General features: G+C 38.6%; 1 protein-coding gene across 3 annotated transcripts in view; it reads right to left on the bottom strand.

Moving 5' to 3' along the window:
- The window catches only part of MYO1B (myosin IB), a 142,006-nt gene that overhangs the window by 94,148 nt on the left and 32,278 nt on the right, over nucleotides 1-15,580 (bottom strand). The gene's annotated exons all lie outside the window — the stretch shown is intronic.

Raw genomic sequence — 15,580 nt, 5'->3', positions numbered from 1 at the left:
ATGCTGACACTGTGAACCATTTAAAGAGGGCTATAAAGCACTATAAAACACTATATAAGTCTAAGTGCTATTGCTGTTGCTATCATCATCATCATCACCCAATGAGGCACCACAATGATTGTGGGGCTTGTACGCTCTGAAGAAGATGGGAGCAGGCAGAGTGCACATGCTTTGAACAGTGAAAGGTTTCTGTAATATCCAGGAAAAGTATTTCAGATTGTTCAGAAATGTAAGAACAGCACCTCTTTAAAACAGTCACACATTTTTTTAAGGTTTCTGCATGTAAATGGCATAATAAAAATGTTATCTTATAAAAATTATCCAGCGGGATGCCTTCAGATCTATTGAACAATACATACCAACTTGAAATTATGAGCACTGACTAACACAAGGGGAAGGGGGAAAGTTGATAAGCTTGACAAGCTGGTAAAATATAATCTCCTATTCCAAAAAGTGTATCGCATCATTAGCAAAGCTAAATTATTTGGCAACGGCTTTTTTTTTTCTTATTGCACTGCACGCAAACGTTAGCATAATTTCATTTCTTATTATTAGAAGGCAAAAGCAAAAAGAACCAGCTGGAGGTGAAAATAGTTGAACTGTTCTTTATTACCATGTAATAAGGAAAAGTTTCAAGAGACAAAAAGTGCTGAAGCAGCTAGAGAATAAATCTCATAGCTGAAAAATTCTATGGAGAAAATTTTATCTTTGGAAAACAGAAGGGGGGGAACTTAACAAAATGTTAAGTTGAAAGGTCACGTCTAATGAGGATTGTAAAAATAATCTCTTTTCGAAATTAAGCTTCTCTGATATTTTGAAAATAAAAAAAACAGCTGTTCATTGGGGTATAACCCCAATACACCACATTCTAAAATAGCCAGTATATTCAAAGGTCAAAGAACTACAGTACGCTTAGAAAGAAGTTCAGATGTATCGCCATATTTAAGCCAAAGAATGTCAAGAAGTTACTATTTCGGGATGCGCCCTACTCAGGATTCTGTTTTCAATGGGAATACAATTACCTTTACAGCTCCCAACCTGGCAAACTTCAGATGCCAACAGTGTGTTCTAAATTTGCAGTTACAACACCAGGTTGGAAGAAACTTCCCCCACATTCTTACTCCACAAATGTTATACTTTGCAAGAGGGGAAGGTGGGGGGCAGGGAAAAAGAATTTTCCCACACAATTTCCTCTTTCCCAACAGAATTCTAATATAAACAAATAGAGATATAAATGACTTAATTCCTTGAGCATGGAATGAGTGTAATTACATTCCATTGATGAAAACAAAACTCCTGGGGTAGTGGGAAGAAAAATGCCGTGACATCTAAGGAATTAGAATATCCTTTACTTGTTCTTCTACTGCTACTATTTTAGAACTTCAGACCCCAAAGATGGGTCTCATGATTAAAGCACAGGAAAACAGCAGACAATTTGGATTCCATTTCCTGCTTTACCACAGGATTGGTTGTGTGTTTGGACAACTATTTAGGTTGTCTTCATAACAAACAAATTAAAACTTAAAAACAAACATTTCAATTGTTCTCTCACTGTACATAAGGAAAATTTGAATTTCTAACTGTTATTTAATTGTAACTGTTTTTAAAACATACACTAATAAGAAGAGGGCCTCTCTTTTTAAATATGCAAAGCCAATATTGAATTAAAATAGAACGTGTTTCCATATCCTGTGATGATGAAGAATTTTTAATCTTTGGGGGATGGGGAGTCAGTGGACAGACATGGAGAACTATTAAAAAACCCATCAACTGTTCCCATTCATAAAGCAGCTGCAATGGCGGAAAGAAATTATTGAGGCTATGTATGACTGTATAGGTCAGTAATGGTTAACCTTTTCGGCACTGAGTGCCAAAAGCACGTGCACATACACACACCCATAATGCAATGCACCCTCAGGGCGTGCCCACACCATGCATGCGCATGCAACCCCCCCATGTGTACCCCGCCCTCATGTGCATGTGACCCCCCTGCATGCGCACCCAACCCCATCATGCGCACCCTCCATCCATGCACACATCCTCACCGGATGTGCATATGTAACCCCCACACATGCGCACATGTTTCCTGCATGCGCCCCGCCCTCATGCATGCGCAGTAGAGACCCCAAAACCAGCTGGCCGGTGGGAGACACCTATGCATACATGGTAAAGCTGAGCTGGGTGAGGGCTCGAATGCCCGCAGAGAGGGCTCTGTGTGCCACCACAGCTGGAAGCTAAAGCTGCAGCCTTGGTGCTACTAGCCACCCATTCCTTTTATAATTTTTTAAAAAAAAATGAATATAAACTTTGATGAACAGCATATAAATTTAATAATAAATTTAAAAATTCAGTAGGACACAAATGCCATTGTTCAATAATACTTCGAATCATACAATACAGTGGTTTACTACCAGTGGCTTGGTGGGCGTGGTGTAGCTAGGTGGGTGTGGCTAGGTGGGCATGGCAGGAGAAGGAAACTGTAAAATCTTCATTCCCTCCCCACTCCAGGGGAAGGTTACTGCAAAATCCCCATTCTCTCCCGATCAGCTGGGACTCGGGAGGCAGAGAATAGATGGGGCGGGGCCAGTCAGAGGTGGTATTTACCGGTTCTCCGAACTACTCAAAATTTCTGCTACTGGTTCTCCAGAGCTGGTCAGAACCTGCTGAATACCACCTCTGATACAGTATGATGCCAAATAAATATTTTTAAGATGTATCCCTCATAATTCCTGGCATGGTAACTAAGCCAATTGGACATGTTCCAAAATATCTGGAGAAAACTGGGCCATCTATTCCTACTTCACATAGAAAAGATTCTAACTTCAATTCCAGAGAGGTTTAGCAAAAACAGTTAGGGAGTGGACAAGACTGAACTAGCTAGACCAATGATTTAACTGGCATAAGATAATTTCCATGTTTCTACAATTCTTTATGCTAATTAGTGCTGCCCTTTCATGAATCTAGTTTTAACGCTGAAAGGATTTCAGACCTGCAAATTGGATATCTTCAAAGTAAGTACCACAAAGCCTGGGAGTAAAAGGAGAAAACAAGTTTGACTTGTTTACAATCATAGGAAGTTTGCTTGGTCAAAATTGAGATGAAATGTACAAAGTGAGGAAGCATTCACAACAGATGCTTACTAGTGATGTCACTGGGTAAAGTTATTTTTTTCTAAGTTCTTTCCTGATGAACTGATCTTAACATCTTAAAAGTTTGTATATTTCTGTTCCCTTTGAAATGGACGAATACAGACAGATATTGCAGCAATATTGATTTTAGAACTTTTTTTAGAGCCATTGTCTAACCTCAGGGAGAGAGGGCACAATACAATTATAACTGCCATCAAAAAGATCAGAAGCCACTTTTTAAGAATATTTTTCTCTCTCTTCTATTTCTTTGCTATTTCCTTTCTTACTTGTTCTCTATTCTTTCTTATTTTGTTTCCTTTTTGCTTTTATATTGTTTTTATCTTGTTAATTTTTTCTTCAATAAAATTGTATTTTTTTAAAATTTCTTATAGCCAAGATGTAAACTTAGAAAAGTTACAATATGAGCTTATGCACCAAAGACAAATTCCTTTTGTATCTGATCACACTTGGTCTATAAAGAATTCTATTCCATTCTAATATAATTATAACTGCCATCAAAAAGATTGGAAAACACTTTTAAATAAATTTTTCTTTCTCTTCTATTTCTTTTTCTATTTTCTTTCTTACATTTTCACTATTCCATCTTATTTTCTTTGTTTTTCGTTTTAAATCAAAGGTAGTCTAGTCCTCATATCAGTAGGTTCTCTAATTCACAGTATTCTCATTTTGCTTGGGTCAAGTGTGATTCTCCCCATTCAAATCCTGACTGCCTCCAAGTACCAAGTTAGGCCATCCAATGCACATCCCGTTTGGCCTGGCTGTAGATGTATGACTGGGTAACATCAGCATATTGATAATACTTCACCCCAAATTGATGGGTGTCCTCTCCCAATGACTTTATGTGGACATTAAAGTGAATACAAGAAAGGATTGAGCATTCCATAACAAAACACTTGAAGGACTCATCATTTCCAACTTGCCACCATCACCTGGACCAACTCACTTAGGCAGGAGAATAACCACTGTGAAACATTATTTCCACTTCCCAGTCCAGAAAGATATTTTGATCAACATTACTGAATGCTGAAGAACAATTCAGTACGATGAAGTTAGCAGTATTCCCTCTAACTAAATCTTGCCACAGGTCACCAACACAGTTTCTATCCCATGCCCAGGCCTGAATCTGGCCACCATGGATCCAGATAATCTGTTTTCTCCAGAGTCCTTTGTGACTGTAGCCCTACTACAAGCTTCCCCAAGATGAAGGAATTGGAGAAATAATCAAAGATGTATTGCTCTTGGATTGCATGATCTAGTTTTGCAACTCTCTTAACTGGTGATATGTTAATTAATTGTTAATCAGAAATGCTCTCTGATATTTTGATAATCTTATTTTACTGTATATCATTATTATGAAACTATCTGAATGATTTTTTAAAAAAACAAGGTGGTATTACACATTATGAATACTGATGAATTTACATTACATTAGTAATTCCTGCACTGCTGAGAACTAACAATATTTGGAGTATTCAGAAAAGGGCTATATATGGACACACAGAAACAGATACGGATATTATGGAATTCCTAGATGCCCAGGACTTCCTTTCTTTGGAGAATTGTTTGGGTATTTGTTACAGACCAGGTTAGACTACAGAGAAAGAAATCAATTTAAGAAACCAACTCTCTATTTTATTTGGGGGGTGGGGGTTGTTTGTGGGTTTGTTTGTTTTTAGAAAAACAGTCTCATATTTATTTTGTTGATTACTATAACTTCATTCATAAGGCTAAATGACTCTGAACACTAATCCCAAACAGAGCAATGCTAATGTACAGCCCTGGACTAGGACTCAAGAAACTCAGATTCAAATCTCCTTTCAGTATAAAATCCACTGAGTGACTAGTAGTTTCAAAGGTAAAATTGGAAGATGGCATATTATGGAAGTTGCTTTGAATTCTTGATGCAAATGCAAGGAATAAAAACAAAAACCCTTAATTTGCTTTATTTTGAATTCAACCTTGTCCCCGTGCACCCACATTTCACAGAGAATCAGGCTCCAATTAGTTTACCGTAAGTGCTGTGATACTTTGAGTAACAATATTTAGAAGAAATAATGGATAAAGTATACACGGTTTAACAGATATCTGCCACAATGCAAGTTACTATCTGATGTTTATAAGCACATTTACCAATTTTATAATTGGTAATCCGATACCTACTTTTAGTAAAGTTGCTCCAAAAATTATATGAATAAAATGAAACTAGTTTCACAACCTGGTTCTATAATTGTTTAGTGGCATTCCCTTCCTTTGCCTCAAAACAGCACATTATTACGAATGTTCAACTTTACCCAGTGCTGTTCTTGATATATTTTAATATAAATATGATGTAATATAGAAGTTGCAAAAGCACTATGTGTAAAGTTCTTGCATACACAGCCTAAATATCTGTGACATGATTATATAATTAAACTCCAAAGAAACACTGAAGTGTCAGACCTTTAATTTATACTTTTTTCTCGGTACTACAAGCTATTTAAATGTAATTTTAAATCCACACCTAGCTATCACCTCAGAGGCAACTGCACATTATATGCAAATATGGGCAATGACTTTTTCTTTATATGAAAAGCATTCCCAGAACAGTGGATGATGGAAGGGAAAACAAAGCTACTCTGGACCATTCTAAGAATCTGAAGCTGCTGAAAGAGGGTGACAGGCAAAGTTGGGGGTGATCATGAGATTTTAAAAAGTACCCCCTGATGTATTATACATTTGAATTCATGATTGGAAAATAGAGGTCTGCCATGGTAGCTTCAGATCTGTCACCACACAACCTATGTGAACTACACTGTTTTAAAATATCGTTTTAAATCTTTGTTTTAAATCTGAAAGAACCATCTCAATGTGTGAACTTTTATAAATGGATCTATCATCAGATATCCGTGCCAATGCAAACTCCACAGCTGTTTGAATTACATTTATCATACACAACATAACATTTGTTCCTTCTGGATGGAAAGTACACATTGAAGTAGGACTGCTAAATTTAGGGACTTCGTTCCTCAATAATATGCATATTCTTTCTCTGACCTGGAATTAAGAGCTGCAAAAAAAGGGAACAAGAGCATGAAATAAATGGGAAAACAGAAACAGAAAGAACAGTACCAGATGTTCATTTACTGTAGGTAGGTCTTCCCTTACTAACTGACGATTGTTCGGCTATCATTCAAAGTTATGATGGCACTGAAAAAAAGAAATTTGCATCTGGTCCTCAAAATTGCGGTCGTCCCAGTACCTCAATGGTGACGTGATTGCTAAATCAGACAATTGGTGACTGGTATGCGTTTATGAGATGGGATGTGGTGGCTCAGTGGCCAAGACACTGCGCTTGTCAATCAGAAAGGTTGGCAGTTCAGCGGCTCTAATCCCTAGCATCGCGTAATGGAGTGAGCTCCCATTACTTGTCCCAGCTTCTGCCAACCTAGCAGTTCAAAAACATGTAAACATGAAAGTAGACAAATAGGGACCACCTTTGGTGGGAAGATAACAGCGTTCAGTGTGCATTCGGCATTTAGTCATGCTGGCCACATGACCACGGAGACATCTTCTGACAGCGCTGGCTCTTCAGCTTTGAAATGGAGATGAGCACCGTCCCCTAGAGTCGGGAATGACTAGCACATATGTGCAAGGGGAACCTCTACTTTATGCGTTTATGACCATCACAGTGTCTCACAAGCACATGATTGCTATTTATGTCTATGGAGATTCCCAGTCATCCAGGTCATAGTTATCTCCAAGGTGGTTTTTTTTTCAAAAGTCAACTGGACTGTTTTTTGAGAAAGAAGAGTAGTTTTGCTTCTTATCCAAGAAGCTTCATCAGTTGTAACTGGATGATGGGGGGATGACCTATCCTTCTATCCCCCACCATCCAGTCACAACTGATAAAACTTTTTCACCTTTGAGATTGCTATTTATGACTTTCAGAGTCAGCTTCTGACAAGCAAAGTCAATGGAGAATCTGGCAGGAAGTCACAAGTTGCAGTTATGTGACATCATACTTAACAACCGCTGGTGATACACTGCAGATAGAATTTATGTCACATGATGCTTCGCTTTACGACATCATTTAGCATGGACTTGTAGTCCCAACTGCAATCAGTAAATGAGGACTACTTGTGGTAAGAACTCAAGGACTAGACTCAAATAGAAGCAACAAAATTTAAAAACTATTGGAGCCTAAAAGAAGTAGTTGTGTGTAAACTAATTGTTCATATTTACTTTATTTCTTCATTTATTTGCCGTCATAGTGTTGACTTCTGGTGACCACAAGACTAGTCCTTCCAGGTTTTTTTTATACTCTGGCCTTGATTGCGTCATTTTTAAGATTACTATTTGTTGCCTCTATTTTGTTGATTTTATTCTAGTTTTAATCCTGTTAGCCATCCAGAGTTGCAATTTGAGTTGGATTAATCCTGTGGATTAACCAAGCAAATTTATTATTAGATCATCAACCTTTCAGCCAGTTAATGATTGACATTTAATTAAACTTGCACATGACATTTGTTTTATTTCTGATATTCCCCATAGAGGAAAAGCCACATAGAAACAATAAACAATCTATGTTAAAATGATGAAAAGTAGTTCTCAACTTATGACCATTCACTTAATGATAGTTCAAAATTACAATGGCCTTGGAAAAAGCGACTTACAACCTACACTTGCACTTACAACCCTCATACCCAACCCGGTGGTCAAGAAATTGCAAAATGGGCAGTTGGCAACTGACTCACATTTACAAACAATTGTAGTTTCTGAGTCAGAAACTAATAAATTGAGGACTACCTATATCATAAAGCAAGATGATAAGGTAGCCACATTACAGTGTTTATCTGTACAAAATTTATATCAAATGTAGTCTTGCAACCTGAATAATGTCTAAATGAAAACGTGTATCTCAGGTTCATTATCCTAGTCACCCCATTTCAATCTGTAGTTTGGATTACAAAACTAATTTTGATTTTTTGGATATTTTGAATTTTTATTAGTTGATCAAAATATGAAATACAGAAATACAAAGAATGAAAAGAATAGGAAAAAGGGGGAGGGAAAGGAAAAGAGAAGCAGAGCAGAGATGATGAATGTGGTTAAGGGACAAGCCCAGTCTCTCTGCAAACATATTCACCCTATTTCGAGAAGAACATCTGAAAAAAAATCTTAGGCCTCTGCATTTATCAGAATCCTGACTTCTCTGCCAGAACTCCCTTGCAGGTAGACCTTCAAAGTAAGCCTGGTATATGTGTACCTGGCAACCTTGTTTAAATCATGCCGCTTTTGGATACCTGATAATTTCAGACAGCTGTTGTCAGAGTCCAAAAGTACAAATCTTATCATCCTTATCCACAGCTGAAATAGTTTTCAATTTTTTGTTCCATCAATGAAAGCTTAATGGAATAGTTTTTTTTAATCATTAATAAATGGTTTAAAATATTATTTATTTATTCATCAGATTTTGCCCATCTTCCTCACAGGTAATAGCTTTTTAAATCAGTTGTAGTTTCTACTTTACTTTATAGGATTGTTGTCCATTGGTTAGGATTAGGCTGATTCAGCCTGAAAACTAAGTCATATTATTCCTCTTCCACCCACCTCAAGTACACATTACTCAATCTTGTACTTTGGAATGGGTTAATATTTGTTAAATTCTCTTTCTTATTTTTCCAGTGTTAAGCTGTTTTAGTCCGTTTTCACATTGAACTAATTTTTTGCTCATATCTTTTAAGAAATATATTTTTACTAAAACCTTCCCATATATATACACACATACATTTGAAATTACTACCATATTTTTGGAGTATAAGACACACTTTTTTCCTTAAAAAAAGAGGCTAAAATCTGGGTGCATCTTATACATCGAATACAGCATTTTTTTGCCTCCCGAAGCCCCGCCCCTTCATCAAAATGGCTGTGCATACCCTTATGGAGGCTTTCAGAGAGCTCCTGGGGGGCTGGGGAGGGCAGAAATGAGCAAAAAATGGGCCGTTTCCCCCCCCAGCGCCCAACAGCACTCTGTAAGCCTCCATAAGGCTATGCATGCACTTTTTTTGACAAAAAACAGGCCTGTTTTCGCAAAAAACACAGTTTTTTTCTCTTTTTTGCCCCCCAGGAGCACTCTGCAAGCCCCCCCCCAAGCCTATTCATGCCTTTTATTTGGAAAAAAATGGGCCCATTTTCGCGAAAAACGGGCCATTTTTCAGAGGTTTGCAGAGTGTAAAAACTTTTTCCCCCCTTTTGGAAAGCTCTTTAACTGATGAGAATTACATTGATCAAGTGCTGTGCCAGCAGAAACAAAGTCTTAAGGTTTGTCAGTGATTTCCTTCTCCAGCACATGGATAAATACACCTGGAAACATCTACCTACCTACCTACCTACTCTCTCTCTCCCTACCTACCTACTGTATTTCTCTCTCTCTATCCCTCTACCTACCTACGTACCTACTCTCTCTTTCCCTACCTATCTACTGTATTTCTCTCTCTCTCTCTCTTTCTATTTCTGTCTCTATCCCTCTACCTACTTACCTACACACACTCTCTCCCTACCTACCTGCTGTATTTCTCTCTCTCTCTCTCTCTCTCTCTCTCTCTCTCTCTCTCTCTCTCTCTCTCTCTCTCCCCTTATCTACCCACCTACCTACCTACCTACTCTCTCTACCTACCTACCTACTATATTTCTCTTTTTTTTCTCCCTCTCTATCCCTCGACCTACCTTTTTTAAAATTTGCCTCTTCAAAACCTTGATGCGTCTTATACTCCGAAAAATACGATATTTCTGCATATAAATATTGTTCTGCAATTTTTCCATCAATACCTGTGTCTTCCTTTAGTATATACATTTATGTCTCCCCATTTAATTAAAGAACTGTACAACAAAATGTATAGGTGATTTATATTTGTTTATAAAATTCACATACTGGTTTGCATTACATTTCTCCCCAAGCCCATCTATAATATTTTTTACTGAAATAAACTGATTACAGAATAAAGCTGATCAATGGCAAAGAAAAGTGTGTTTTCATTGAGTCAAACCAACCCCCAGGGAAAAAAAGTATAAATTAGGTTACACCAAAAAGCTTAGTCTGTAAACAAATTAAATTACAATTCATCTTCATTTGTTTAATTTGCAATTCCCAAACTATCATATTAATTATCAATTATTTTTTTTGATTTTATGAATGTATTAAAAGCATGCAAGTATTTGTGCTGTATTTCTAAAGAACTTTAAATTGGCAATTCAGTAGCAACAGGTTTCCCTAAAGGGGACTCTCCAGATATATGGGAGTCTCCAGATATATGAGACTTCAATTCCATGATAACTCACCAAGACCTTAGAGTCAAATATAACTGAAATTGGGTGCAGCTACCTTATAGCATTAACAAACAGGAGGGGAAGAGGACTAAGGGAACCAAAGAAAAGTAAATCAATCCTAGGATAAACATTTCATGATTAGAAACATCAATCATGTAAGGCCTACTGTTCAATTTGGGCTTGATTCCAGGTAAGTGAAAGCAGTATTTATGCCAAATATCTGACAGATGTTGTAAAAATTAAATACGATTTACAGATGCACATTCAGTACTTCAATTAACAGAATCCATCTTAATGCTAGAAACACAAGAACATCTCTACCAGTTTTAAAAACACTATGAATCCCTGAAAGAAGAGGTGATGAAAAGGGAACAGTCTAACATTGCAAGAACACTAGAATCACTTTATTTTTCATTGGCTCTTGCACCATTCCCTCCCCAAATTAGACTTTAACATTTAAATGAGACTGAAAAGCAGTTTCATTGTTTACATAGTTGGTGGTAGATGGGAGAAAAGTGGCCAGAACCAATCATGTTCACTGAAAAATTATGGCTCTTAGCCATAACACACATCCACAGAAGGTTCCTGTTCCAATCTTTTTTTTTTAAAGGAAACTTTGGAGTAAGTAACAGTGAGGGGGGAAAATTGTATAGTAAAGTTCTGTTTTCATGAAGCAGAACAGAATAGCTATAAATTCATAGAGCCTTGGTGAAGCGTCTAAACAATATGTATGTACAATTTGTATTTCTTGTCCTTACATCAACCAAAGATTTATATTCTAACATTTGAAACTTTTCAATTAAACAAATTACCAATATTTTCATGAACTATAACTTACAGTAGGGGAGGAGATTAAAGAAATATATCCAGTGAAAAAGCAAGACAATAAAGCAGAAATAAAATTTGCATTGCAAGGATGCCCCTTGAGCTGAGCTCAACTCTTGGTGAATAAAATACATGCAGTTTTCTTTACATTTCCTGCTGCTTATCTTCCAGGGTTTGATGTCAATTTCCCAGTCAAATGTCTTCTACATGTATAGCATTAATTAGAAAATAAAAGTTGTAAATTACTTAGGGAACATGTAGTGTGGCACTTCACTGAAAAAAAACACCGTGTGTATTTGGCAATTAAACATCATTCCTTAACTTCACCGAGGATTTTCTTTTAATCTTATTAATACTATCCTGAGGACATGAGTTGATATTATTCTCAAAGTCAATCAGATATATAGTCCTCAACTTAAGACATCAACTGAGCCCAAAATTTGTTGCTAAGTGAGACATTCATTAAGTGAATTTTGCCCACAGTTGTTAAGTGAATCACTGGAGTTAAGTTAATAACACAGTTGTTAAAGTGAATCTAGTTTCCCCATTGACTTTGCTCGTCAGATTACAAAAGGTGATCACACATAATGCAACCGTCATAAATATGGAGTCGGTATCTGAATTTTGATCACATGGCCATGGAGAAACTGCAGCGGTTGTAAGTGTGAAAAACGGTGATAAGTCACTTTTTTCAGTGCTGATGTAATTTTGAACAGTCACCAAATAAATTGTTGTAAGTCGAGGAGTATCTGTAGTTTGGTTTGTCATTTACTTTTTTATCCAAGAGCTGAACATAGGAATTGAAATACTTATTTGAAAGTATTCCAAATAAGTAGAGGAATGAAGATCCATGCCATTAAACGAAACATTTCATCATAACATTCATTGCTGGCTGGAAGGCAAATGATTCCTACAATAACAAAAATCATACTACAACAGGCACAGTAACTAATTTCCCTGCCCATTGCCACCTCCCCAAACATAAAGCCATTCCACAAGCTGGTCCTAAAATCTAAGAGATAATTTTTCTGGGGTTTGGACTTGCTTGGTTTCACCACCATAAAAAATATTTTATTTTTAAACAAGACATGTTGGAACTTATCAGAGATTCACGTTAAAAAAATTGGAGAGGGGGACTTCCGGTTCCGGCGGCTGACGGCGACGGGCAGAGACTGCTCGCCCCGCGCATCCCCGGTGGGCTCCCCACTCCTTGGGGGGCACAGGACGCCCCGGAGAGGCGTTCTGCCGGAGGAGCGGCGCGGCGGGAGGACCCCTGCATCGGCGGCGGCCGTCGGGGGGCTCCCGCTTCGCTCCAGGCACCGAGGAGCGCAAAGGGGAGGCGCGCTGAAGCGTCTTCGCTGTGAGGCTGTCCAGAAGAAAAAAAGACAGTTGAAGGATGCAGCGGCGGTGCGGTGAGGTGTAGACTCCCTTCATACCTATTACCAACTCTAAAACTTGTCAGTTGTGTTGATTGGTTCTGGCCACTTTTCTCCCATCTACCACCAACTATGTAAACAACTTGGAGAAGTGCGGCTGGAGGGGAGGAGGATTTCCCCCCCCCCTTGGACAAGTGGCTAGAAACAAATGTGCTCGTAGCCCCAGGGAAGGAGGAGGGGGAGAGCCAAACCAAAGAGGTCACACTCCAACTAAATGGATCTTCAGATTTAAACCTTTAGGTTTTAAGACAATGGGATCTGGAAGCCTTGGGAACTTTGAATTTTGAAAACTTATTTGTTGCCTCAGTACCTGAAGTTGGCAGGGCAAGATGGCACACTTCCGTTGTCTTCATGAAAGATGAACTTGACTCCACCTCTTAGCTTCAGGCTTCCGGTCTTTGTCTCCGTGTTATTTGGATAATTCTCTTGTGGATTGTTTGCTTTTGAACTTTTTGGAGTGAAAAACGTCTGTTCCCTGCCAGGGTGATTAGAGAGCTCCCTTGTGCCTGGTCTCTCTACCCCCCGGACTCCCTTGGCTGCTCTACCACTCTGACTGATTCTTCTCTATACTGACTGGACTCTCTATTACTAACAATGACATCTAAAAGACCACCTCCTGGAAAGTCTGGCTTTGCTGCCTCTGCCCCGACATCTGCAACCTCAAGTCCGAGCACACAATCAACATTGACAGCCTTTAAACAAGTTAAAACTACGGACTTGGGAGTTTCATCAAATGTTTCAGCAAATTCTACAGGGACAAGAGGAAATAAAGAAACAACTGAAGGGCATGAAAGAAGAAATTAGAGGGAACCAGGAAAAAATTAATAAGAACTCACAGAGACTGGATCTCTTGGAGCAGGGGGCGGCTGAGATGAGGGGGGGGGGGGTGGAGGGCATGCAAAAGGGAAACAAAGAGCTTGACACCCAACAAATGAAAATAGAGTTTGAGAGAATGTCCTTTTATCTTAGGTTTCAGAATGTGATGGAGACAGATGATGAAAACATTAGGGACATCATGACAACTATCTTGGCTGAGTATACCCAGAAAGAAAAACAACAGATGGGGTGGGAAATAGACCTGGTTTATAGAGTGAACTCCGCATATGCTAGAACACACAATGTCCCCAGGGAGATACACATTAAATTTCTTAGGAAAAGCACGAGATGAAATTCTGAATACACAAAGGGGACAAGCCCTGATATACAAAGATAAGGAGATAACCATACTGAAACAGATCCCCAAGAAAGTGAGGGAGAAAAGAAAATATTATTCGCAATTGGCGAATAAATTATACCAGAAGGGGGTGTGGTTTCGTTGGTTGCTGCCTGAAGGTATGTTAATATTCTGGGAGGAGACAAGGGTCAGAATTAATACACCCATAGAGGCGCAGGCCTTTATGGAAAAAAATAAATTACTCCTAGAAAAACCAGAAGACATCCCAGTAGATGCACAAGACACGGGAGGGGCCGGAGCACTGCCAACAGGGGGAGATGGGGCGACATCAAGAAAGCTCAGATCACACAAATAAGTAAGAAAATCCACATGACATAAATTGATTGAAATTACTAATGAATACCACACTGACTATATGTTATTATATATTTGAATGCTATGCAAATGTACACCATGAGTCTGGAGGGGGGGTATACCTACCGCAGTTTGCGGCTGCCACAATTTGTAACTTTCCCCATACCTTTTCCTTTTGTAAAACACCAAAAAACCAATAAAACTTTGTTTAAAAAAAAATTGGAGAGGGGGAGGTTTGAAGTGAAAGATACTGTATAATGATCTTTACCTTTTCCTTCATATGGACCTTTGTGAAAGAGAATTTTCTCCACTCACTGCAGTCATGGCCAAATTTTGAAATAAGCTAAAAGTTCTGTAACAACGGCACTCCAGATACTGAAGAATTATGCCACTTTATAGAACTGTGATGGTGAACCTATGGCATGCATGCCAGAGGTGGCATGCAGAACCCTCTCTGCTGGCATGTGTGCCATCGCCCCAGGTCAGGTCTCCGTGGCGTTTCTTTCCTGAGCTTCTGTTTCCCTGCAAATGACGAAACAGAAGCTCATGAGAGAAAAAGATCTTACCTCTTGCCGTGCTGCCTGTGTTGAGATGCCCTGCTTCCTGCCAACCAGCTGGTCTTTGGGTCTCTGCTGTGTATGCATGCACACCTTTCAGTTTGGGCACTCAGTGCCTAAAAGATTTGCCATCAGTGTTATAGAAGCTCATACCTCCTGTTAAGATTTATAACTGATGCAAATATAAGACCATAAGCAGTGCCCTGCTGGATTGGATCCCTCACTTATACAGTAGAGCTGTGCGAGCTAACCCTAACCCCTCACACTGAAGTTGTTACCTAGTTTGAGTAATGAAACGCCTGCAAGAAAATAAACAAGATCAGAGAACACTAAGGATCCCTCAAGAGCACAAGGAAACTCACTAGTCTCCCAGGGGATGGCCTTCAAAGGAAGTCACCCTGCTATCAAGGCTAATATGCATTGATTCTTAGGACTTCCATGAATTGGTCCAACCCGTTTTTGAAGCCAGCCAAGCTGATAGTCAATACTACCTCTTGGAGCAATGAATTCCAAAACTAAATTAATCATTGTATATTTAAAAAAATCCTTTTTCTGTCCCAGATTCTTTCAGGGTTCATCGTCGTTGGATGACATTTGGTTTTAGTATTTTGAGAAAAAAATAGCTTTTCTTTGTCCATTTTACCAGAAATGTACAGAATATTCCAGATACAATTTTATTTATTTATTTATTTATTCTTCGCATTTCTAAACCGCCCCCTCTCCCAAAAAGGGACTCACATCATTGATTCACATAAGGATCTTATGATACTGTCGTCCCCA

This window comes from Natrix helvetica (assembly GCF_964273705.1).
Source record: "Natrix helvetica genome assembly, chromosome: 1".
Lineage (NCBI taxonomy): Eukaryota > Metazoa > Chordata > Lepidosauria > Squamata > Natricidae > Natrix > Natrix helvetica.
This window is presented reverse-complemented; position numbering and strand designations above follow the sequence as displayed.